The sequence below is a fragment of the Bufo gargarizans genome, chromosome 2, assembly GCF_014858855.1.
Source record: "Bufo gargarizans isolate SCDJY-AF-19 chromosome 2, ASM1485885v1, whole genome shotgun sequence".
In the NCBI taxonomy this organism is placed as follows: Eukaryota; Metazoa; Chordata; class Amphibia; order Anura; family Bufonidae; genus Bufo; species Bufo gargarizans.
Window position 1 is genome coordinate 583,295,653 of NC_058081.1, and position 26,095 is coordinate 583,321,747.

Consider the following 26,095-nt stretch of genomic DNA (forward strand, 5'->3'; position numbering starts at 1 on the left):
CCTCCTCCTCCTCTTCATTGTCCAATTCGCACTGAGAAGACGAACTGAGGGTGGTCTGGCTATCACCTTGTGTAATGTCTTCCCCCATTTCCACCTCATCCACATGCAAAGCGTCGTCCTTAATTATGAGCAGCAAGCGTTTTAGTAGACACAGAAGTGGGATGGTTACGCTGATAATAGCGCTATCGCCGCTCACCATCTGTGTTGATTCCTCAAAGTTTCTTAAAATCTCACAGAGATCAGACATCCATGCCCACTCCTCTCTTGTGAATAGCGTAAGCTGACTGGAAAGGCGACGACCATGTTGCAGTGTCATGGTCTTACCTCCTTGCTGTTCCCTTCGTTTGACATGTGCTGGCGGCCATCTTGGTTTCTGGGTTTTCTTGTAGCCTCCCACCCTGCGGCTCCTCCTTCCCACTGGGAGGAGCTGGATGCCTAGCTCATATATATAGGAGGTCTGTGGCTTCAGTTCCTTGCTTGGTCCTCCTGTGTTCACATGCTCCCAAGACTGCTGCTGCTTCTGGTTCCTGATCCTGGCCTCGTCTGACTACCCCGTTGGTTCCTGATTCCAGCTTCGTCTGACTACCCCGTTGGTTCCTGATTCCGGCTTCGTCTGACTACCCCGTTGGTTCCTGTTCCTGGCTTCGTCTGACTACCCTTCTGGTTCCTGACCTCTGTCTCCGCAAGACCCTGCTTCGGTTTAGCCATCCGTTCGGACTTTGCTACGGCTTGCTCTTCAATAAAACCTTCTTATTTTCCACTTATCTCTTGTTGTACGTCTGGTTCATGGTACCATGACATTAGGACCAAGCCATGAATTCTGACGGTACAGGGCCACCCTCGCTACCTACGCTGGTTGCCAGACTTGATCAGCAGGATCACCTGTTGGGTCGGTTCGCTGTGGCGTTGCAAACCCTGCTTGAACGCACGGCTCATTTAGCTTCCGTTGCCGATGGGTCGGTTGTCGCCCCTGGGCCCGCTCCTACTGCCGCTCCGGTTGTTGCGCCAGAGTCTACCCTGACACCTGTTGCTGCGCCTGTGGTGTTTCAGGGTATGACCGGTTCTGCCCCCCTTCCACAGCGCTTTGGGGGAGAGCCAACTCAGTGCCGAGGTTTCCTTAACCAGGTGGGCATTTACTTCGAGTTGCTGCCACATGCCTTTCCTACTGAGAGATCAAGGGTGGGCTTCTTGATCTCGCTGCTCTCGGACAAGGCCTTGGCCTGGGCCAGCCCTTTATGGGAGAACAACAATCCGGTGGTTGCCGAGTTTTCCGGTTTTGTTGCTTCTCTTCGGAAGGTATTCGATGTGCCGGCTCGTGCTGCCTCTGCTGCGAAGCTCCTTATGTCCATCAGACAGGGTTCACGATCCGTAGCTGAATACGCCATTGAGTTTCGTACCCTGGCAGCAGAGGTGGGCTGGAATAATGAGGCTCTGGTCGCTGCTTTCTCTCATGGTCTCTCGGATGCCTTGAAGGATGAGGTTGCAGCTAAGGACCTACCAGTGGAGCTCGAGTCTCTTATTTCTTTCCTGATTTTGATTGACACCAGACTCAGGGAGAGACCTTCCTTTAAGGAGAGCCTGCGGAGGTCTCCTAACAGATTGGCGTCTACGTTTGCTGTCCCACCCGTGCCTCCCTCTCCTCCCACGCCTCCTGGGGATGACTTGTCTGGGGGTGAACCCATGCAGCGGGGGTTTGCTCGCCTGTCTGAGGGGGAGAGGGTACTCCGGAGACGCGAGGGCCGATGCATGTACTGTGGTCTCGGTGGGCATTTTCGGTTGGCATGTCCGAACCGTCCGGGAGAACGCTCGCACCTGAGGTCCTGTCGGGGGCAGATCTTGGGTGGAGTCTCCTCGTCCCCGGTTTCCCGTGTTGACAAACCACTGATCACGGTTGTCCTCTCCTGGGTCGGGGGCTCGGTGACGACCCAGGCGTTGGTGGACTCTGGTGCTGGTGGTTTGTTCATTGATAGAGTGTTCGTTGCCGCCAATTCCATTCCTCTGCAGCCTCGAGGTTCCCCACTGGCTCTTGAGGCGATAGACGGCAGACCCCTTCTGCCGCCACACGTGACTCATGAGACCCTTCCAGTGGGGATGGCCATTGGTGCCGTTCACAGAGAGTCGGTCTGTCTCCAGGTTATTTCGTCTCCACACTACTCGGTGGTCTTGGGGTACCCCTGGCTCCAGAAGCATAATCCGACTTTCGATTGGAGATCGGTCGAGATCCTCTCGTGGTCACCGCAGTGTGGGGCTAGTTGCATCCATGGGCCTGTCAAGTTGCTGTGTACTTCCTCGGACTCTCTGTTGCCTCCTGAATACGAAGAGTACCGGGATGTATTCGATAAGGTGCGCGCGGTTGCCCTACCTCCGCACCGCCCATACGATTGTGCCATAGAGTTACAATCCGGTGCCGTTCCTCCTCGTGGCAAAGTCTATCCACTGTCGGTAGCGGAGAATGAGGCCATGGAGGAGTACGTGAGGGAGGCGCTTTCACGCGGACACATTCGCAAATCCTCGTCCCCGGCAGGGGCTGGATTTTTCTTTGTGAAAAAGAAGGGCGGCGAGTTGAGGCCTTGCATCGATTACAGGGGTCTCAATCGCATCACGATCAAGAACGCTTACCCGATACCCTTGATTTCCGAGCTGTTCGATCGCCTCAAAGGGGCCACGGTCTTTACCAAACTCGACCTGAGGGCGGCATATAACCTGGTAAGGATCAAGGCGGGCGATGAGTGGAAGACCGCGTTTAACACCAGGACCGGTCATTATGAATCCTTGGTTATGCCCTTTGGGTTGTGCAATGCGCCCGCAGTCTTCCAGGAATTCATCAACGATGTTTTCCGTGACCTGTTGCAGCAGTGTGTGGTGGTCTATTTGGATGACATCTTGGTATATTCTGCATCCATGGAGGCCCACATTCTGGATGTCAGACGAGTGTTGCAACGCTTACGAGAGAACAAGCTGTTCGGTAAGCTTGAGAAATGCGAATTTCACCGATCCCAGGTAACCTTCTTAGGTTACATCATTTCCGCTGAGGGGTTCTCCATGGATCCTGAGAAGGTTTCGGCTGTCTTACAGTGGCCCCAGCCCAGTGGGCTTCGTGCCCTGCAGCGCTTTTTGGGCTTCGCCAATTATTATCGGAAGTTCATCAGGGACTTTTCCATGCTAGCCAAGCCTCTCACGGATCTGACCAGGAAGGGCAGTAATCCTCAGGTCTGGCCGCTCGAGGCCATCCGAGCTTTTGAGGCTCTAAAGTCCGCCTTTGTGTCGGCTCCGATTCTGTCGCATCCCAACCCTGGGTTGCCTTTTGTCCTCGAGGTGGACGCGTCTGAGACGGGAGTAGGCGCCCTCCTGTCTCAGCGTAGAACACCAGAGGGTCCTCTGCTTCCTTGTGGGTTTTACTCCCGGAAACTGTCTTCCGCGGAGTGCAACTATCAGATTGGTGACAGGGAGTTATTGGCCATCGTGCAGGCCCTTAAAGAATGGAGGCACTTGCTCGAGGGCTCGGTGGTTCCGGTTCTCATCCTGACGGACCACAAGAATCTGACCTACCTCTCTGAGGCCAAGAGATTGACACCACGTCAGGCCAGATGGGCTCTGTTCTTGTCACGTTTTAATTACGTGGTCTCCTACCTACCCGGCTCCAAGAACATCAGAGCGGATGCCTTATCACGGCAGTACTCCGAGCTGTCCGGGGAGGAGTCGATTCCGACTACGGTCATACCCCCGAATCAGATCCTGGCCGCTATTCGCACCAGCCTGACTTCTCCTCTGGGTGAGCAGATTTTGGCGGCTCAATCTGGTGCTCCCTGTGGGAGACCCAACGGCAGATGTTTTGTGCCTGAGGAGTTGCGCACTCGGTTGTTGCGAACCTACCATAACTCCAAGGCCGCGGGGCACCCTGGAAAGAATCAGCTGTCCTGGGCGGTTTCACGTCTGTTCTGGTGGCCTTCTCTACGTTCCGACATCGCCGCATATGTAGCGGCATGCTCCGTTTGTGCCCAGTGTAAGTCCCCTCGGCACCTTCCGTTGGGCCTTTTGCAACCCATAGCCACCGGGGAGCGTCCATGGTCACACCTGGGGATGGATTTCATTGTGGACCTCCCTGCATCCCGAGGCCATACGGTCATTCTCATGATTGTGGATCGGTTTTCCAAAATGTGCCACTGTGTTCCTCTCAAGAAGTTACCCTCTGCACAAGAGTTGGCCTCGATTTTTGCCAGGGAGATCTTCCGGTTGCACGGTTTGCCCAAGGAGATTGTGTCGGATCGGGGGAGTCAGTTTGTGTCCAGGTTCTGGCGCGCCTTTTGCTCCCAGTTGGGGATTCATCTCTCTTTCTCCTCGGCCTACCACCCTCAGTCCAATGGGGCCGCAGAACGATCCAATCAGGCCTTGGAGCAATTCCTTCGTTGCTATGTCTCCGATCACCAAGACAATTGGGTTGACCTCCTGCCTTGGGCTGAGTTTGCCAGGAACACGGCGGTGAACTCTTCCTCTGGGACGTCTCCCTTCATGGCCAATTATGGGTTCCAACCTGCCGTGTTACCGGAGGTATTCTCTCCCCAGGATATTCCGGCTGTGGAGGATCACCTTTCCGTCCTACGTGCTTCTTGGGTACAGATCCAGAGGTCCCTTGAGGTCTCTGCGCAGCGCCAGAAACTCCAGGCTGATCGCAGACGAGCGCCCGCTCCTTCCTACCAGGTCGGAGACCGCGTATGGTTGTCCACCCGCAACCTCAACCTTCGAGTGCCCACTCCCAAGCTGGCGCCTCGCTTTGTTGGTCCCTTCCGAGTGCTTCGCAGGGTAAACCCGGTAGCCTATGCCCTTGCGCTTCCTCCTGGCATGCGGATCTCCAACGTGTTTCATGTCTCCCTGTTGAAGCCACTGGTGTGTAATCGTTTCACTTCCTCGATTCCTCGGCCTCGTCCGGTCCAAGTGGGCAATCGTGAGGAGTATGAGGTGAGCAATATCCTGGACTCACGCCTGGTCCGCGGCCGGGTGCAGTTTTTGGTCCATTGGCGTGGTTATGGTCCAGAGGAGCGTTCCTGGGTTCCCTCCGCAGATGTCCATGCTCCTGTCTTGCTCCGAGCCTTCCACGCACGCTTCCCTCAGAAACCGTTCCTTACTCCGCGGAGGAGGGGCCCTTGAGGGGGAGGTACTGTCATGGTCTTACCTCCTTGCTGTTCCCTTCGTTTGACATGTGCTGGCGGCCATCTTGGTTTCTGGGTTTTCTTGTAGCCTCCCACCCTGCGGCTCCTCCTTCCCACTGGGAGGAGCTGGATGCCTAGCTCATATATATAGGAGGTCTGTGGCTTCAGTTCCTTGCTTGGTCCTCCTGTGTTCACATGCTCCCAAGACTGCTGCTGCTTCTGGTTCCTGATCCTGGCCTCGTCTGACTACCCCGTTGGTTCCTGATTCCGGCTTCGTCTGACTACCCCGTTGGTTCCTGATTCCGGCTTCGTCTGACTACCCCGTTGGTTCCTGTTCCTGGCTTCGTCTGACTACCCTTCTGGTTCCTGACCTCTGTCTCCGCAAGACCCTGCTTCGGTTTAGCCATCCGTTCGGACTTTGCTACGGCTTGCTCTTCAATAAAACCTTCTTATTTTCCACTTATCTCTTGTTGTACGTCTGGTTCATGGTACCATGACATTCAGCTGGTATTCCACTACTGCCCTCTGCTGCTCACAAAGCCTGGCCAACATGTGGAACGTCGAGTTTCAGCATGTGCTCACGTCGCACAACAGCCGGTGAGCTGGCAATTTTAATCGCTGCTGCAGTGTTGACAAACCGTTTGAAGCTGTCGATGACTTGCGGAAATGTGCACACACGCGGAGTACCTTCACCAGTAGCTCAGGCAAATTGGGGTAGGTTTTGACAAACCGCTGAAGCACTAAGTTGAAGACGTGGGCTAGACATGGGATGTGTCTGAGCTTGCCGAGCTCCAAAGCCGCCACTAAGTTAGGGCCACTATCAGACACAACCATGCCTGGTTCTACGTTGAGTGGTGAGAGCCACAGCTCAGTCTGGTCTCTTATCCCCTGCCACAGCTCTGCGGCGGTGTGCAGTTTGTCCCCTAAGCATATCAGCTTAAGCACGACCTGTTTCTGCTTTCCCACTGCAGTGCTACACTGCTTCCAGCTACCGACTGATGACTGACTGGTGCTGCACATGGATAATACAGAGGTGGAAGTGGAGGAGGAGGAGGAGGAGAAGTGGGGGTTGGAGCCACTAACGTAGGTGCTGGCGGAAACCCTGATCGATGTAGGGGCCGCAATCCTTGGTGTCGGTAGCACCTGTGCCATCCCAGGGTACAACTCACTCCTGGCCTCCACAACATTCACCCAGTGTGCCGTCAGGGAAATGTAGCGTCCCTGGCCAAATGCACTTGTCCATGTGTCCGTGGTTAAGTGGAACTTCCCAGTAACTGCGTTGGTCAGGGCACGTGTGATGTTACGGGACACATGTTGGTGTAAGGCAGGCATGGCACACCTTGAAAAATAGTGGAGGCTGGGGACTGCGTAACACGGGACGACCGCCGACATCAGGCTGCGGAAGGCCTCAGTGTCCACAAGCCATGTGGCGGATCATGCTGGTGATGGTGAGGTTGCTAGTGTTCACGCCCCTGCTCATTTTTGTATGGCACAGGTTGCAAATTACAATTTTTTTGTCGTCTGCATTTTACTCAAAAAAGCGTCAGACTGCGGAACACCTACCCCTTGGCAAGAAGATTTACACAAGGGGGTGCTACGTGGAACAGTTGCGGGCCTGTTTGGTGTGGCCCGCCTTCTCCCTTTTGCCACCCCACTGCCTCTTCCAACCTGTTGCGGTGCTGCAGATCCCTCCCCCTCTGTACTGCAGTCCTCGCTCGGCTTTCCACCTTCCCAGGTTGGGTCAGTGACTTCATCGTCCAACACCTCCTCTTCCACTTCCTCACTCTGCTCATCCTTCTGACTTGTTGACCTAACCACAACCTCAGTGATTGACAACTGTGTCTCATCCTCTTCCTCAACCTCTTGAGACAGTAATTGCTGTTGAGTTATTGGCAACTGTGTCTCATCATCATCCACCTCATTAAACAGTAATTGCCATTCCCCACCGTCATCTTCTTGTAACTGTGGATGCTCAAGAGTTTGGGAATCAGGGCACAAGATCTGTCCCTCTTCAAGCGTGCTTGGCGAGAGGGTCAAATCAAGGAATGGCGAGGAAAAGAAGTCCTCGGAATATCTGAGTGTGGGATCACTTGTTTGGCCAGACTCTCCATGGTGGGAGGAAGGAGTATCAAGACTGGACTTGGTGGAAGACAGGGTGGTGCTTAACTGACTGGAAGCATTATCTGCTGCAATCCAACCTACCACCTTCCGTTTCAGGATGCATCATGATGTCTTCAGTTCAGTCCCTTTTATGGTATTTGGACGGAGAAAATACCGCAGCATGCTGCGGTATTTTCTCCGGACAAAATTCCGGAACACTTTCCAGATTGCTGGATCAGGCATTAATTTCCATTGAAATTTATTAATGCCAGAAAATGGGATCCGGTTTCCAGGTCCGCGCATGCACATTTTTCCAGATGACACCGGAGAGAAGAATCCGGTATTGCAATGCATTTGTCAGACGGATCCGGATCCGGAAACAAATGCTATCTGGCAACAGAACTGCCTGCCGAAATCCAACAGCGCCAGTGTGAAAGTACCCTTACTCAACGCTGATGTTGCCCTTATTGAAAGGCTATGACTCCGGTCCATGTGTTACTTGTGGTTTTTGGTTTGATTTCATGCAGATTTTGTAGAGATTGAAAAGGGTGACATATGCACAAAAAAAGTATAGAGTATTAAAGAGTATTACAGTACTAGCAAAGTGTATGAGATTACACAAATCTCATGTACACTTAGCAGAAGTGGAAATCGACCTGCTGTGCGGATTTCAAATTAAATAGCATGTCAATTATGTTTGCGGTTTTAGAGGCGGAATTCAACCTTTTCAATAGAAGGGTGAGATCTGCCGCAAAACTCCATCAAATCCACGCCAAAACCCGCAATTAGACATTGCAGTGTTTGGTGCAGATATGCTGCAGAAACGCACATAAATAGCACAGAATTTCGGGCGCATCTTATGTGCATTCACCCGCACTCGTACAAGTAGCCTAAAAGGATGAAATCCGCACAAGAAAAATGTTGTGAAACATTCGCCATGCTGCAGGTGATTTTCCGCACAGAAAGAAAAACTAACTGTACACGAGATCGGTGTAATGTTATACACTTTGCTGGTATTGTATTACGCTGCAGTCTTTCTGTACGAGAATCTGCACGAAAAAAAGTGCGCATTCCGCAATGTGTGCAGGTACCCTTAGGGCTCATGCACACAAACGTATTTTTTGTCTGTGTCTGTTCCATTTTAGTTATTTTTGTGGCCCGTATGCGGAACCGTTCTGCAAAAGAATACACCATGTCTTATTATTGTCCGCATTATGGACAAGGATAGGACTGATGAGCCAGCTATTCCGTTGCGCAAAATAAGGAATGCACATGGACGTCATCTGTATTTTTGCAGACTGCAAAATACATACGGTCGTGTGCATTAGAGATGAGCGAATTTTTCAAAAGTTTGATTCGGCTGCTTCGCTGAATTTTACAAAAAAAATCACTTTCTGATGAATTAGGGTACTTTGTCACAAAGCGCATTTTTTGTAAGCAGTGGGTGCAATGACAGGGAGCTGCAATAGCGCCACCCCCCGTCATTGTACCCCTCAGATGCCGCATTTATACATGATCGGGGCACCTGAGTGTAATTTTACACTGTTTTTAACATTAAAAAAAAATTGAATCAAACTTACCTCCTCCATTTGCTCACGACGGGCCGGCCACTGCCATCTTGCCTAAAGATCTAACACGAAATCTCGCGTCTATGTGCATTCCGTATTTTGCGGAACTGAACAGCTGGCTCCTAATAGAACAGTACTATCCTTGTCCGTAATGCGGACAATAATAGGACATGCACTACTTTTTTGCGGAATGGAAATACAGAAACTGAATGCACACGGAATGAAAATATGTTGTGTGCAAGAGGCCTTAGTCTGCCTCCTGCTGCGGCAGTCTAGAAGAACGATATACTTGTGCTGTGTATGGCTGACTTTACAGCATTCTGACATCAGAGTTTCTTGACATTACACCTTTCATTTGCAGTGGGCGACTGGTGATCTCGGTAAATAATGGCTGTGTACGTGGATTAGGACTTGACAAGTGCCACTTGAGGCATGAATAATAAGAAGTTTATAGGCAATGGCCTGATGGCAATCTTCTATAAAGGTTAATCCTCTATAAGAATGTGACTGTAGAAAACACTTTTTAAACATAAGGTTGAAGCTTGTGTTATATCGGCAGCCACACAATGGGCTCCAGATCCCACAGGTGTCAGAGCTTAGCAGTGTCACAGGCCACCGGCTAATGTTACTGCCTCAGATCCCCGGGACCATTAACACTTTTTTAACTGGTGCTTTTAAAGGCAACATGACTTTGTCTTTTGTGTTGCTGTAATTGTCATGAGAAACGAACGTTGTGATTACAACCAGAAATGTTCAGCGTATTAGGAAAATGGTAAATGCTAATATTTTATGTTTTACTACGAGATAATGAACATGTCTTGTATCACCATGCAGTAGACGATTACCTACATTTAATGGCGTTTCTCATAGCTCTTGTATTTCTAATAGCTGTATTCTTTAGGGCTCATGCACACAAACGTATTTCCTTTCTGTGTCTGTCCCTTTTTTTTTTTTTGCGGACCATACGTAGAACCGTTCATTTCAATGAGTCCGCCCAAAAAACGGAAGTTACTCCGTGTGCATTCCGTTTCCGTATGTCCGTTCTGCAAAATAATAGAAAATGTCTTATTATTGTCCGTATTATGGACAAGGATAGGACTGTTCTATTAGGGGTCAGCTGTTCCGTTCCGCAAAATACGGAATGCACACAGACGTCATCTGTATTTTTTGTGGATCTGTTCTTTGCGGACCGCAAAATGCATACGGTCATGTGCATGATCCCTAAAGCTAAAATCACACATGCAGATTTTAGTGCAGTTTCTTGAGCCAAAGCCCAGAATGGATTTAACCCATTAAGGACACAACCTATTTTGGACTTTGGGAGGCACAGTTTTTCCTTATTTTTTCATCTCCACATTTCAAAATCCATATATTTTTTAATTGTCCATCAAAATAACTAGTTTTTTTGCGGGAAGATCAGTTTTTTTCAATGGCACCATTTTGGGATACATCTCTGCGGAAAGATCTTTTTTTTTTCAATGGCACCATTTTGGGATACATCTACTGTATTGTATAACTCACTAACTCCACCAATGTTTTAGGGGGTTTGTTTTTATGGTGTTCACGCTGCAGTACAAGAACATGATACGTTTATTCTGAGGGTCAATACAATTGTGTTAATACCAAATGTATAGTTTTTGTATGTTATTTCTATTTTTCCCACAATAAAAAAACGTTATTTTTTTGTTTTTGTGCTGCTGCATTCAAAGGTCCATAACATTTTAATTTTTTGTTGAAGGAGCTGCGTGAGAGCTTGTTTTATGGAAGAGCAATTTGTAGTTTTCATTGGTGCCATGTTATGGTACATATGATTTTTTTTTATAACCTTTCATTGCGTTTTTCAGCAGTGGGAATGAACAAAAAACTGCAATTTTGTAATTTTTTTAAATAATATTCACCATACGGGATAAATAATGTGATAGGTGCTTATGGACCTGGCGGTACCAGGTAGCTTATTTTCTATTTGTTTATGCATATAAAGGCATTTGTAAGTTTTTCCCACTAGGACACTTAAACCTATCATTCTCTAATTGCCCATCTAATACACTGCAATACTTCTGCATTGCAATGTATTATGTCAGGTACAGTAAAACTGACAGGCCCTGCGTCTGAACATGGCGGGTCTGGGGGTATGTGGGGAACTCCTCTCCTTTCTCTAACCACTAGGATGCCATGTTCACACCTCCTAAGCACGCACCATCAATGCTAGTATGGTAGCTTGCACTAACTAGCTGCTTGCTGTGATGCACTATTACAGGGAAGGGGTCAAAAGGAATGGGAGATACAAGGGAAGGATTCCTTCCTGCTGGTTCCACTTCTGGCTTTGGCTGAAAAAGACTGCACCTCAAACTGCATCAAAAACTGCACGTGTGTTTTTAGCCCAAATGTAGATTTTCACGTAAACAATAATGATGCACCACAAAAGACATTACAAAAATTGTATATACAAATGGCATTTCCCCAGAAATGACTACATTGCCAAAATGTACCACAACCAAAATGCTACTATCTTTTTTTGCCATGGTTTTTGCAGTATGGGAATGTGCAGAGAGTAGTGGATGCATGGAATAGCCTTCCTGCAGAAGTGGTAGCTGCAAATACAGTGAAGGAGTTTAGGCATGCATGGGATAGGCCTAAGGCCATCATTCATATAAGATGGGGCCAGGGGCTATCCATAGTATTCAGTATATTGGGCAGACTAGATGGGCCAAATGGTTCTTATCTGCCGACACAGTCTATGTTTAGCTTTAGTTTTTGTTTTGTTTTTTACAACTAAGGGCTCTTTCACACCTGCGTTCTTGTCTTCCGGCATAGAGTTCCGTCGTCGGGGCTCTATGCCGGAAGAATCCTGATCAGTTTTATCCTAATGCATTCTGAATGGAGAGAAATTCGTTCAGGATGCATCAGGATGTCTTCAGTTCCGGAACGGATGCTGCGCTTTTTGCTCCGGCCAAAAATCCGGAAGACTTGCCGCAAGGCCGGATCCGGAATGAATGCCCATTGAAAGGCATTGATCCGGATCCGGCCTTAAGCTAAACGTTGTTTCGGCGCATTGCCGGATCCGACGTTTAGCTTTTTTAGAGTGGTTACCATGGCTGCCGGGACGCTAAAGTCCTGGCAGCCATGGTAAAGTGTAGTAGGGAGCGGTATACTTACCATCTGTGCGGCTCCCGGGGCGCTCCAGAGTGACGTCAGGGCGCCCCAAGCGCATGGATCACGTGATCGCATGGCACGTCATCCATGCGCATGGGGCGCTCTGACGTCACTCTGGAGCGCCCCGGGAGCCGCACGGATGGTAAGTTTACTGCTCCCCACTACTACTATGGCAACCAGGACTTTAATAGCGTCCTGGGTGCCATAGTAACACTGAAAGCATTATGAAGACGGATCCGTCTTCAAATGCTTTCAGTACACTTGCGTTTTTCCGGATCCGGCGTGTAATTCCGGCAAGTGGAGTACACGCCGGATCCGGACAACGCAAGTGTGAAAGAGGCCTAAGGCTCTGTTTACACTAAAATCTTGGTTTACATTCCTACTGGAACTATCCACATGGTCATGATTAAGACTTTATGTTGAAACGCATAGACCGCTTTGCTCTCCGGACAGCTAATGGATTTTAAGATGATGCAATAAATGCTGGGATTTTAACAGTGGCCTGATTGCTGGATTTTTTGCATTTTTGCACTTTGGCTGGATTGCTCACTGGTCCAGGGTTTTTTCCGTGCACGGCCGTGGCATGTAAGGCCACATGCACACGACCATGGTGTTTTTTGCGGTCTGCAAATCGCGAATTCCCAAAACACGGATGGCGCGTCCGTGTGCGTTCCGCAATTTGCGGAACGGAACGGACAGCCTTCAATATAAATGCCTATTCTTGTCCGCAAAGCGCGGACAAGAATAGGACATGTTATATTTTTTTTTGCGGGGCCACGGAACAGAGCCACGGATACGGACAGCACACGGAGTGGCTCGGATGCGGACCCAAACAACGGCTGTGTGCATGAGGCCTAAGGGTGAGCTGAAATTATTTATTTGTTTGGGTTACTACTGAAACTATGTTTAACCACTTCAGCCCCGCTAGCTAAAACCCCCTTCATGACCAGGCCACTTTTTACACTTCTGCACTACACTACTTTCACCGTTTATCGCTCGGTCATGCAACTTACCACCCAAATGAATTTTACCTCCTTTTCTTCTCACTAATAGAGCTTTCATTTTGTGGTATTTCATTGCTGCTGACATTTTTACTTTTTTTGTTATTAATCGAAATGTAACGATTTTTTTGCAAAAAAATGACATTTTTCACTTTCAGCTGTAAAATTTTGTAAAAAAAAACGACATCCATATATAAATTTTTCGCTAAATTTATTGTTCTACATGTCTTTGATAAAAAAAAATGTTTGGGCAAAAAAAAAATGGTTTAGGTAAAAGTTATAGCATTTACAAACTATGGTACAAAAATGTGAATTTCCGCTTTTTGAAGCAGCTCTGACTTTCTGAGCACCTGTCATGTTTCCTGAGGTTCTACAATGCCCAGACAGTAGAAAACCCCCACAAATGACCCCATTTCGGAAAGTAGACACCCTAAGGTATTCGCTGATGGGCATAGTGAGTTCATAGAAGTTTTTATTTTTTGTCACAAGTTAGCGGAAAATGATGATTTTATTTTAATTATTTTTTTTCTTACAAAGTCTCATATTCCACTAACTTGCGACAAAAAATAAAAAATTCTAGGAACTCGCCATGCCCCTCACGGAATACCCTGGGGTGTCTTCTTTCCAATATGGGGTCACTTGTGGGGTAGTTATACTGCCCTGGCAATTTAGGGGCCCAAATGTGTGAGAAGTACTTTGCAATCAAAATGTGTAAAAAATGGCCTGCGAAATCCGAAAGGTGCTCTTTGGAATATGTGCCCCTTTGCCCACCTTGGCAGCAAAAAAGTGTGACACATCTGGTATCGCCGTACTCAGGAGAAGTTGGGGAATGTGTTTTGGGGTGTCATTTTACATATACCCATGCTGGGTGAGAGAAATATCTTGGCAAAAGACAACTTTTCCAATTTTTTTATACAAAGTTGGCATTTGACCAAGATATTTTTCTCACCCAGCATGGGTATATGTAAAATGACACCCCAAAACACATTGCCCAACTTCTCCTGAGTACGGCGATACCAGATGTGTGACACTTTTTTGCAGCCTAGATGCGCAAAGGTGCCGAAATTCCTTTTAGGAGGGCATTTTTAGACATTTGGATCCCAGACTTCTTCTCACACTTTCGGGCCCCTAAAAATCCAGGGCAGTATAAATACCCCACATGTGACCCCACTTTGGAAAGAAGACACCCAGTATCAATGAGGGCATGGAGTTCATAATTTTATTTTTGCATAAGTTAGCGGAAATTGATTTTTTTTGTTTTTTTCTCACAAAGTCTCACTTTCCGCTAACTTAGGACAAAAATGTAGATCTTTCATGGACTCGATATGCCCCTCACGGAATACCTTGGGGTGTCTTCTTTCCGAAATGGGGTCACATGTGGGTTATTTATACTGCCCTGGCTTTTTAGGGGCCCTAAAGCGTGAGAAGAAGTCTGGAATATAAATGTCTAAAAATTTTACGCATTTGGATTCCGTGAGGTGAGTTCATGTGAGATTTTATTTTTTGACACAAGTTAGTGGAATATGAGACTTTGTAAGAAAAAACAAACAAAAAAATATATATATTTCCGCTAACTTGGGCCAAAAAAATGTCTGAATGGAGCCTTACAGGGGGGGGGGGTGATCAATGACAGGAGGGTGATCACCCATATAGACTCCCTGATCACCCCCCTGTCATTGATCACCCCCCTGGTAAGGCTCCATTCAGACGTCCGTATGATTTTTACGGATCCATGGATCGGATCCGCAAAACACATGCGGACGTCTGAATGGAGCCTTACAGGGGGGTGATCAATGACAGGGGGTGATCAGGGAGTGTATATGGGTGATCACCCCCCTGCCATTGATCACCCCCCTGTAAGGCTCAATTCAGACGTCCGTATGATTTTTACGGATCCATGGATACATGGATCGGATCCGCAAAACACATGCGGACGTCTGAATGGTGCCTTACAGGGGGGTGATCAATGACAGGGGGTGATCAGGGTGATCACCCCCCCTGTAAGGCTCCATTCAGACGTCCGTATGATTTTTACGGATCCATGGATACATGGATCGGATCCGCAAAACACATGCGGACGTCTGAATGGAGCCTTACAGGGGGGTGATCAATGACAGGGGGTGATCAGGGAGTGTATATGGGTGATCACCCCCCTGTAAGGCTCCATTCAGACGTCCGTATGATTTGTACGGATCCATGGATCGGATCCGCAAAACACATGCGGACGTCTGAATGGAGCCTTACAGGGGGGTGATCAATGACAGGGGGTGATCAGGGTGATCACCCCCCTGTCATTGATCACCCCCCCTCCCCCGTAAGGCTCCATTCAGACGTCCGTATGATTTTTACGGATACATGGACACATGGATCGGATCCGCAAAACACATGCGGACGTCTGAATGGAGCCTTACAGGGGGGTGATCAATGACAGGGGGTGATCAGGGTGATCACCCCCCTGTCATTGATCACCCCCCCCCCCCCTGTAAGGCTCCATTCAGACGTCCGTATGATTTTTACGGATACATGGATACATGGATCGGATCCGCAAAACACATGCGGACGTCTGAATGGAGCCTTACAGGGGGGTTATCAATGACAGGGGGTGATCAGGGAGTGTATATGGGTGATCACCCCCCTGTAAGGCCCCATTCAGACGTCCGTATGATTTTTACGGATCCATGGATACATGGATCGGATCCGCAAAACACATGCGGACGTCTGAATGGAGCCTTACAGGGGGGTGATCAATGACAGGGGGGTGATCAATGACAGGGGGTGATCAGGGAGTGTATATGGGTGATCACCCGCCTGTCATTGATCACCCCCCTGTAAGGCTCCATTCAGACGTCCGCATGTATTTTGCGGATCCGATTCATGTATCCGTGGATCCGTAAAAATCATACGGACGTCTGAACGGAGCCTGACAGGGGGGGGTGATCAATGACAGGGGGGTGATCAGGGAGTTTATATGGGGTGATCATGGGTGATCAGGGGTTCATAAGGGGTTAATAAGTGACGGGGGGGGGTGTGCTGTTTGGTGCGACTTTACTGACCTACCTGTGTAGGGAGAGCAATGGCTGAACTCACTCATGGGAGTGTTTTGTGGATTTTTAGGGACATATAGTATCTTAGATTTTAGGGACAGGTTCCGGACGGGGTCATCCTTGTTAGGACAAGTGCCCTGTGGATAGGCTGCTACTCATCATTTAGTATCAGGGTTGTACGGCTAGCCAGCCATAGGGCTTGAACAGGGACCCTACACAGCGGTGTATCACTGCCAGAATTTTCTGTTTATTGAACATCATCCGTGGAGAGGCATCCTACGAATACAGCTGGTGGTGAACGATCTGGTGTCTGTCCCATGGTACCGGTAGGACCTACTGGTTACTAGTGCCGCCGTGCACTTTATATATTTATCTTCTGTATGTTTTTCATTTGGGATAATAACCATTGTGTCAAGTGGGGGCTCATCACCCTCTATCCCAATGTTTGTCTTTGCACACTATATTAAGGACTTTTTCATATTTTATCTGCATTATTAATAAACGTTATATTTTAGGATTACCCCTTTCTGAATAATGTCTTCACTTCTGGTAATCTAGAGCGCAGACATGCACCAGTTCTGACCTCTCATTAAGTAATCCATTGTTGCATGTAAGCATACCCTAAATGTATCAGTAGTAGAATAGCAATAGAGGACCATGAGTGTCCATGTATAGAACATTGTTGCATGCACCCTGTATGTTGGAACAATGCTCCATAGGCCGAACTTACATACCTGTAGGTACTCTTTGTACAGCAATATGGTGCCTCAGTGAAGAATCTCCCCTAAAGGCAATGCTTATTGAAAATACCTGTTATGAGCATAAGCCCTAAGAGCTCACTATCAAAAGGGGTTAAGAGATGAGAACAAGACAGATCAATAGTAATATGCATAATGAATATGGGCTATATGCTGTACATGAGTGTGAACTGTTGGGAATTAACTCAATCATTGATCTCTATTCATGTGGAGAATGTATTGAGGACACACTGTAACTTGTGTACTGTCTACAGTAGACAGATAATATTTATTTAATACAATTATCTTACCTTTATTTTTAAATCATTTTGCACGCAATACTCCATAATGAGAAACTAAAAATAGAATTTTATATAAAATTTTGCATGGACATAAACATTCAGACCCCTTGCCATAACACTTGACATTTAGCTCTGGGGCCTCCCATTTCTCTTGTGGTAAATTCAGTTGATTGGACAAGTTTTGGAAAGACACAGCCCTGTCTATATAAGGTCTCACAGCTGACAATGTACTGTATTTCAGAGCTCAGAGCAAAAACCAAGCCATGAGGAGGAAAGAACTGCCCGTAGAGCTCAGAGGCAGAAGTGTGTGGAGGCACAGATGTAGATAGGGGTACAACATTTCTGCTGAATTTAAAGTACCCGAGAGCACTGTGGCGTCTATCATTCTTAAATGGAAGAAGTTTGGAACAACCAGGGCTCTTTCTGGAAATGGATATACCACCAAACTAAGCAATCGTATTGTAAATACTCTCAGGCAGGATTCTCTCTCACATGAAATTAAGGGTGCTTCCAAATAAACAATAAAAATATAAAACAATAATAATCAGAGGAGAAGGGCCTTGGTAAGAGAGGTGGCCAATAACCCAATGGTCACCCTGGCTGAACTCCAAAGATCCTGTGTGCAGATAGGAGAAACTTCCAGAAGGACAACCATCCATGCAGCATTCCACCATTCTCGGCCTTATGGCACATTGGTCAGAAAGAAACTTCTCCTCAGTTAAAGACACATGAAAGCAAACTCTTGAGTTTGCAAAAAAACGGACTCACAGACTGTGAGAAACAAAATTTTCTGATCTGATGAAACTAAGATTGGACTTTTTTGCCTCAACTCCCTGTGTCATGTCTTGAGGAAACCAGGCAATGCTCATCACCTGCCCAATACCATCCCTATTTTGAAGCATGGTGGTGGCAGCATCATACTGTGGGGATGTTTTTCAGCAGCTGGGACAGGGAGACTGTTCAGAGTTCAAGAAAAGCTGACTGGAGCAAAGTACAGAGAAATTCTCAATGAAAAACTAATACAGAGTGCTCTGGACCTCAGACTGGGCCAAAGGTTAACCTTACAAGAAGACAATGACTTTAAGTATACAGCCAAGACAACTCAGGAGTGGCTTAGGGACAACTCTGTGAATCTCTTTGAGTGGGTCAGCCAGAGCTCTAACTTGAACCCAATCGAACATCTCTGGAGAGATTTGAAAACGACTGTCCACTGACAGTCCCCATCCAACCTGACAGAGCTTCAGAGGATCTGCAGAGAAGAATGGAAGAAGATCCCCAAAATCGAGGTGTGCAAACCTTGTGGCATCATAGCTAGATTTAAGTGAAAGGCTGGCAGGCTTGTATTGGCTGATGCAGGTCATGTTTTGGGAATATCTCAGGAACGGTACGTCCTAGAGAGCTGAGACCTCCACAAGATTTCTTTCCAGGTACCAAGGGATGTGTATACTAAGTTTCGTTGAAATGGATGGTTGCGTTTTTTAGTTTTCGCGGAACATACATATGCACATACATACATACAAAAATACGTCCTTTTATATATACTTTATATATATATATATAGATATATATATATATATATATACAGTACAGACCAAAAGTTTGGACACACCTTCTCATTCAAAGAGTTTTCTTTATTTTCATGACTATGAAAATTGTAGATTCACACTGAAGGCATCAAAACTATGAATTAACACAGTGTGGAATTATATACATAACAAAATAGTGTGAAACAACTGAAAATATGTCATATTCTAGGTTCTTCAAAGTAGCCACCTTTTGCTTTGATTACTGCTTTGCACACTCTTGGTATTCTCTTGATGAGCTTCAAGAGGTAGTCACCTGAAATGGTTTTCACTTCACAGGTGTGCCCTGTCAGGTTTAATAAGTGGGATTTCTTGCCTTAAAAATGGGGTTGGAACCATCAGTTGCATTGTGGAGAAGTCAGGTGGATACACAGCTGATAGTCCTACTGAATAGACTGTTAGAATTTGTATTATGGCAACAAGAAAAAAGAAAAACAAGTGGCAATCATTACTTTAAGAAATTAAGGTCAGTTAGTCCGAAAAATTGGGAAAACTTTGAAAGTATCCCCAAGTGCAGTCACAAAAACCATCAAGCCCTACAAAGAAACTGGCTCACATGCGGACCGCCCCAGGAAAGGAAGACCAAGAGTCACCTCTGCTGCGGAGGATAAGTTCATCCGAGTCACCAGCCTCAGAAATCGCAGGTTAACAGCAGCTCAGATTAGAGATCAGGGTCAATGCCACACAGAGTTCTAGCAGCAGACACATCTCTAGAACAACTGTTAAAAGGAGACTATGTGAATCAGGCCTTCATGGTAGAATATCTGCTAGGAAACCACTGCTAAGGACAGGCAACAAGCAGAAGAGACTTGTTTGGGCTAAAGAACACAAGGAATGGACATTAGACCAGTGGAAATCTGTGCTTTGGTCTGATGAGTCCAAATTTGAGATCTTTGGTTCCAACCACCGTGTCTTTGTGCGACGCAGAAAAGGTGAACGGATGGACTCTACATGCCTGGTTCCCACCTGTGAAGCATGGAGGAGGAGATGTGAGATGGTGTGGGGGTGCTTTTCTGGTGACACTGTTGGGGATTTATTCATAATTGAAGGCATACTGAACCAGCATGGCTACCACAGCATCTTGCAGCGGCATGCTATTCCATCCGGTTTGCGTTTAGTTGGACCATCATTTATTTTTCAACAGGACAATGACCCCAAACACACCTCCAGGCTGTGTATGGGCTATTTGACCATGAAGGAGAGTGATGGGGTGCTGCGCCAGATGAGCTGGCCTCCACAGTCACCGGACCTGAACCCAATTGAGATGGTTTGGGGTGAGCTGGACCGCAGAGTGAAGGCAAAAGGGTCAACAAGTGCTAAGCATCTCTGGGAACTCCTTCAAGACTGTTGGAAGACCATTTCAGGTGACTACTTCTTGAACCTTATCAAGAGAATGCCAAGAGTGTGCAAAGCAGTAATCAAAGCAAAAGGTGGCTACTTTGAAGAACCTAGAATATTACATATTTTCAGTTGTTTCACACTTTTTGGTTATGTATATAATTCCACATTCATAGTTCATTCATAGTTTTGATGCCTTCAGTGTGAATCTACAATTTTCGTAGTCATGAAAATAAAGAAAACTCTTTGAATGAGAAGGTGTGTCCAAACTTTTGGTCTGTACTGTATATATATATATATATATATATATATATATATCATTGAGAGAACAGGACTGCACTCCAAGTTGTGATGAAAACAAAGTAGTTTTATTCACCCATGTTATGGCATATCTTGCGACGTTTCAGCTCTTGCGAGCCTTTCTCTCGCAAGAGCTGAAACGTCGCAAGATATGCCATAACATGGGTGAATAAAACTACTTTATTTTCATCACAACTTGGAGTGCAGTCCTGTTCTCTCAATTATATTATTGGGGATTGCCGTTGCCCCCTTTTGGATTTTGCACCCACTCTTCAGGCTGGTGCTCCCGCTGGACTTTCTTTTTATATATATATATATATATATATATATATAGCAAACAATTAAAGTAGCAGCACACCACTAAATGCACTAAGACAGGTGAATGTGTAAACAGGGTCAAATACATGATGCCAATATTTACTGCAAATGCAGTGAAGAAGCTCTTAGCGCATATTATTGATCAATAATATGCGCTAAGAGCTTCTTCACTGCATTTGCAGTAAATATTGGCAACATGTATTTGACCCTGTTCACACATTCACCTGTATACTCAGTCTTAGTGCATTTAGTGGTGTACTGCTTCTTTATTTGTTTGCTGTATTATTGCCGGGTAGCTTGCACCTGCGATTTGTCTCAGGAGGTGCTGTTCCGTTTTTTTGCTTATATATATATATATATATATGAAATCCTTGAATGAAATCAATATAAATCGCATAAATGTTGAGTCATGTAAGGCTACTTTCACATCTGCGTTTTCCTTTCCAGGTTTTAGATCCGGCAGAGGATTTCAAAACTGGAGGAAAATGCTTCAGTTTTGTCTTTATTCATTGTCAATGGGGAAAAAACTGAACAAACCAGAATGGAGTGCACCAGAATGCATTCTGTTCCATTTTGTTGCGTTCCTATGCCGGAGACACAAAACCGCTTCAAGCGTCATAGGATACTGATCAAGACGGATCCGGCATGAAACACAATGTAAGTCAATGGTGCTGGATCCCTTTTTTAGGCGCCCATTGACTTACAATGGTTTTAGTGCCGGATCCGTCTCGTTTATTTTAGAGATACAACCGGATCAGTTCTGAATAGATGCGTATATGCTGATCTCCTGCTGGATCCAGTAAAAACACAGATGTGAACGTAGCCTAAGACGTGAGTGAATAAAACCTCATTTTCTGATTGGATTTTCTTGCACAGTATAGGACTATAGAATGTTAATAGGCCATTGTGGAAGCCACATCCAATATATACTCCTCTGTGTCTTCCTATAAAGGAGTCTGAAGCTCTTTAGTCCTGAAGCTTCAGTCTTCACAAAATCCTTTTGTTCTAATGAAGAAAAAGAAAAAAAAAGGTCCACACTTTCCTGCCCTGGAGTGCGGTTCTAATTACAATATGCTTGCCCTCCTCCATAGTCTTCTCTCTGTTTGTAACTCAATAGACAGACTCAGAATTAGCCATGTTCTGTGCTTTATCCAGTCGTAAAAACAAGTTCTCCCATCTCTCCAGGTGAAGCTCAATGTATAGATTTATACATGAACACATAGGGAATTCCAGTAAGTCACACTGGGTTGAAATTCTAATAGTCCGACATATTTCCCGCACAGGGATAGCGGTATATTTGATATCAGTGCCTTCTGGAATTTATCCATCCTTACATGTAAAGTTTATACACTTTTATATATTGTGTAAAACTCCAGTATATTCAATAATTCAAGCCCTGCAGCGTCCTATATCGTTTCTGCACCACTTCTAGAAAATATAGATTGTGTGTTCTGAAACATGAGCACCCGCATTCACTGAAACTGAGGCTCCGGGTGCCAAACGGAAGCCACGTAGGGGTTTGTTCACTACTGTTTTAGCTGTTTTCTCCATTCGGCATTTTAGCAGCATGTTTTTTTGCAGTTTCCTTTTGCTCTTTTATGCATATACTGTAGATGTTACTTTAAAGGCTACAATGAATTTAGAAATTTTTCATTGTATTTTTTGCATTGTGTATTTTTTGTGTAACCGGTACATTTGTGTATTTGTAGCATTTTTAACCCTTTTTCACAAAATGTTCCATGCTCTAGGTATGGCATTTTTTTTTCAGGAATTTTCCCTTTGGCATCCCTGTGGAAGATGAAAAATACCAGAAAAAATATATATTTAAAGTATATATTACAAATAGCACTATAAAAAGCCATGAAAAAAAGTTTGCACTTTTTCCCACCAAAAAAACAAACAAAAAATATATGTGTAAAACCATCCCTTTGGGCCTTTTTACACATGATTTTGCTCTGGCTAAAAAAAAAAAAAAAAAAAGCTGCAAAAATCATTTGCTGTTTTTTCATGTGCTTTTTTAATGTTCTTTTTTGCGGCTTTTTTTGCATGGTGTTTTTTTCTCTATATTGAAGGAGATGAAAGAACACATAAAAAATGCCATTGCTTCAACATTCTGTGTTCATAAAAAAAATGCCAGACAAAAACATGCTACCAAGTTGACAATACATTTCATATTTCTCATATCCTAAGGCCTAGTTCACATTTATGTGTCAGTATTACATACGTGAAAAAAGCGTCCTTATTTAATCCGTAAAGATGTCCGCGCAGGATACGTGGATGGTCCATGTGTCCGTTTGTACCCTCCATGTGTCATTCGTAAGGCCTCTTTCACACGGCCTTGTTTTTTTTTCTGTTTACATGCCATTTTTTACATTCCGTATACAGTCCGTATACGGAACCATTCATTTCAATGGTTCCGCAAAAAAAACTGAATGTACTCCGTATGCATTCCGTTTCCATATTTCCGTTCCATTGAAAGATATAACATGTCCTATTATTGCCCGCAAATCACGTTCCGAGGCTCCATTCAAGTCAATGGGTCCGCAAAAAAAAACGGAACACATACCGAAATGCATCTGTATGTCTTACGTTTTTGCGGAACCATCTATTGAAAATGTTATGCCCAGCCCAATTTTTTCAATGTATTACTGTATACTGTATATGCCATATGGAAAAACGGAACAGAAACGGAAACACAACAGAAACAAAAGACGGAAAAATGGATCCGAGAAAAAACGGACCGCAAAACACTGAAAAATCCATACGGTCGTGTGAAAGAGGCCTAATTCACGGACGTTGCTCAGCTAAAAAATTCTTTTGAGGGCATTTCCTATCTGTCTGCTGTGAAAAACTGACGCACCATTGATGCCATCCGTGTTGTGTCCGTGATTTTGATGGACCCATAGACTTCAATGGGCGTGTTTGGTCGGCATCACGAACCAAAGTGATACATGGCTCTGGGATTTTTTTTTTTTACTGACCCAGGGTCAGTAAAAAAAAATACTAATGTCTGAACAGACACATTTAAATCAATGGGTACGTGTGCTGTCCGTGGAAAATGTGGACAGCACAACGAGGCCTAATTTGGAGGACTGGAATTTTTCTGCAGTAAATTCACCCAAAACCTCATGTGCCTGGGCAGTAAGGGAAAATACATTGATACAAAAAACACCACACACAATGGGGCCTTCTTTTTTCAAGCAGGGTAAAAAAAAAATACGGATATCTATGGGACAAAAATGCCAGACCCGGAGCATGCTGCAATTTCTAAGTATGCTACTGAACAAAAATAAAAGCACCCCAAGGCTAAAAAAAAGCCTGTATGTGATGTATTTAATACATAAGCAGCTGTACGGAGCCTCTGTCAGCACTGCATTAAAAAAGAATAGCTCCGTAATATGGCTTACATAGGAGCAGGGGAGGACTGGCCATAGACCCTACAGGGAAATTTCCGGTGGGCCGATGCCCCAGGGAACCACCCAAGTTCTGCTCTCTGCCGCTGACTGGGTAGATAATGAGTTCTCAACAGTAATTAACGCTGTGAGAATCAGGTACTCATGTACCCGGACCGCTGCCGCACATGTCCCAACTGGAGGAGGACAGAAGATGGTAGCTATTGATGGCTACCACAGAGGGACAGCTTTTGGGGCAGTATATTGTGATGCTCTGTGCTGCTGGGATGGTATTCTGCTCTGTATATGCTGTTGAGATGTATGTCCTGTATGTATGTATGTACTGTGTTATCTGTAGATTTGAGAGATGTATGTAGGGAAAAAGGGTTTCTCACATAATGATACAAGTAGTCCGGGCTGGGATCTGACGGTGAGCACATATTACCAAGTTAGATCTTGATTTGTTCCGTTTTTCTAAACAGTGGAAACTTTTCCGGTAAAGTTTGCAAAAAACAAAACTGATGGATTAGTCAACCTGGTCCTTAGCTTTTCATGGATGAACAGTCGGCGCCACCTTGTGACCAGTTTCATGTATTTTTTTTAAACACGCACACTGCTTCTTAAGCTTTACAAAATTTCAACTCAATAAAGGTTTTTTTTGTTGTTTTTTTTTCCCATTTTATATGAGAAGATTAAATCACTGTACAGTTCATGCATGAAGTTCTGATATGGTTAAACTGCATGGAAGTTAAAAGGATTTGCTGGTACTGGTGGGAAACAAATATACAAATATAATGAAAATCCTTCACTGTATTCATTACCGAGCTTTAGTCTACCGCTGGGAACAGTGATTGCCTGCAGCAGTTGCATATCACATACTGGCACGTCATTGCTGCAGTTGGCAGGGGTGTAACTACCATAGCGGCAGACCATGCGACTGCTATGGGGCCCAGGGCAAGAGGGGGCCCAGTCTTAGTTGGGATGATCTCCTCTTCTACTGGGGGTGAAAACTTGGTCAGGACTCTACGTACCTTCTAAGGGAACAACTTTTAGCAAATGAGGCAGTGGAAAAATGGCCCAAGGGTCATTGAAAGAGGTTTAGGCAGAAACCCTTCTGTCCTGTGTGGGGGTCTGGTTTGATCCTTACTATGGGGCCCTTACTTCTCTATGTACACCACTGGCAGTTGGTAAAGAAGTAGCGGCAAGAGGACCGCACCAGCACCGTACAGAACAGCACTGGAGAATGACATGATCATGGCATCATTTGTTATTTTAGGCAATTAAATGGCTTGTCCAAGATTTTTAATTATCTTGGACAACCTCTACCTTACACATGTTCCAGAGGTTTCCTTAAAAATAGTTGTACCAGCAGCAGCCACAAGGGGGCAGCCATGCACTTCTTTTCCTCTTGTTGTTAGTGTAACTCTATAGAACATTGAGACCATAACCTATGATATGCACTATAGGTCAGGTTTTATGCAGGTCCATGATGTATCAGGTGGGATAATGCTCGTCTTGCCACATTATAGGAGCATATTATTCAGTAAACACTTTTTTTAATTTGCCCTTGTAAGTGGCTTATGTTTTATCAAACGCACATATATAGGAAAATAAGATGCAGGTGCGCACCTTTTTCATGAGCCTTCCACCCTCTATAATCATAGCATGACTTCTGTAAAAGTCCAAGAGCTTTTTTTCGGAAATATACCTCCTCGCTTTGCCCCAAAGAGACTTTAAAGGGATAGCTATGCTTTTCTTCGCAAGAGAGTGAAGATCACCATTGATTCTTTACTGAAGCAGGATCAGTTCAGCTCCTTCTTCTAGGGGGCAGCATCCTTTACAACTACAACTCCCAGCATGCCTACTTACTCTCCTGTTCTGTGAACTCTTGTAGAAGGGAACGGCGTTGGAGTTTCAAAACAGCTGGACTGCCGGAGGTTGGCGGCCCTTGATATAGGCAATACACGGATTCCAATGGATGCAACTCTTGTCAATTGGTCAGTATAGGTGGTGACAAATAATGACACTCCTGTACCCCCAACCTGTGTCCTTGTACTTCCTGCAGCCTCAGCAACTGATATTATAGAGGGTTAATTGCAAACTGTTCGGTTC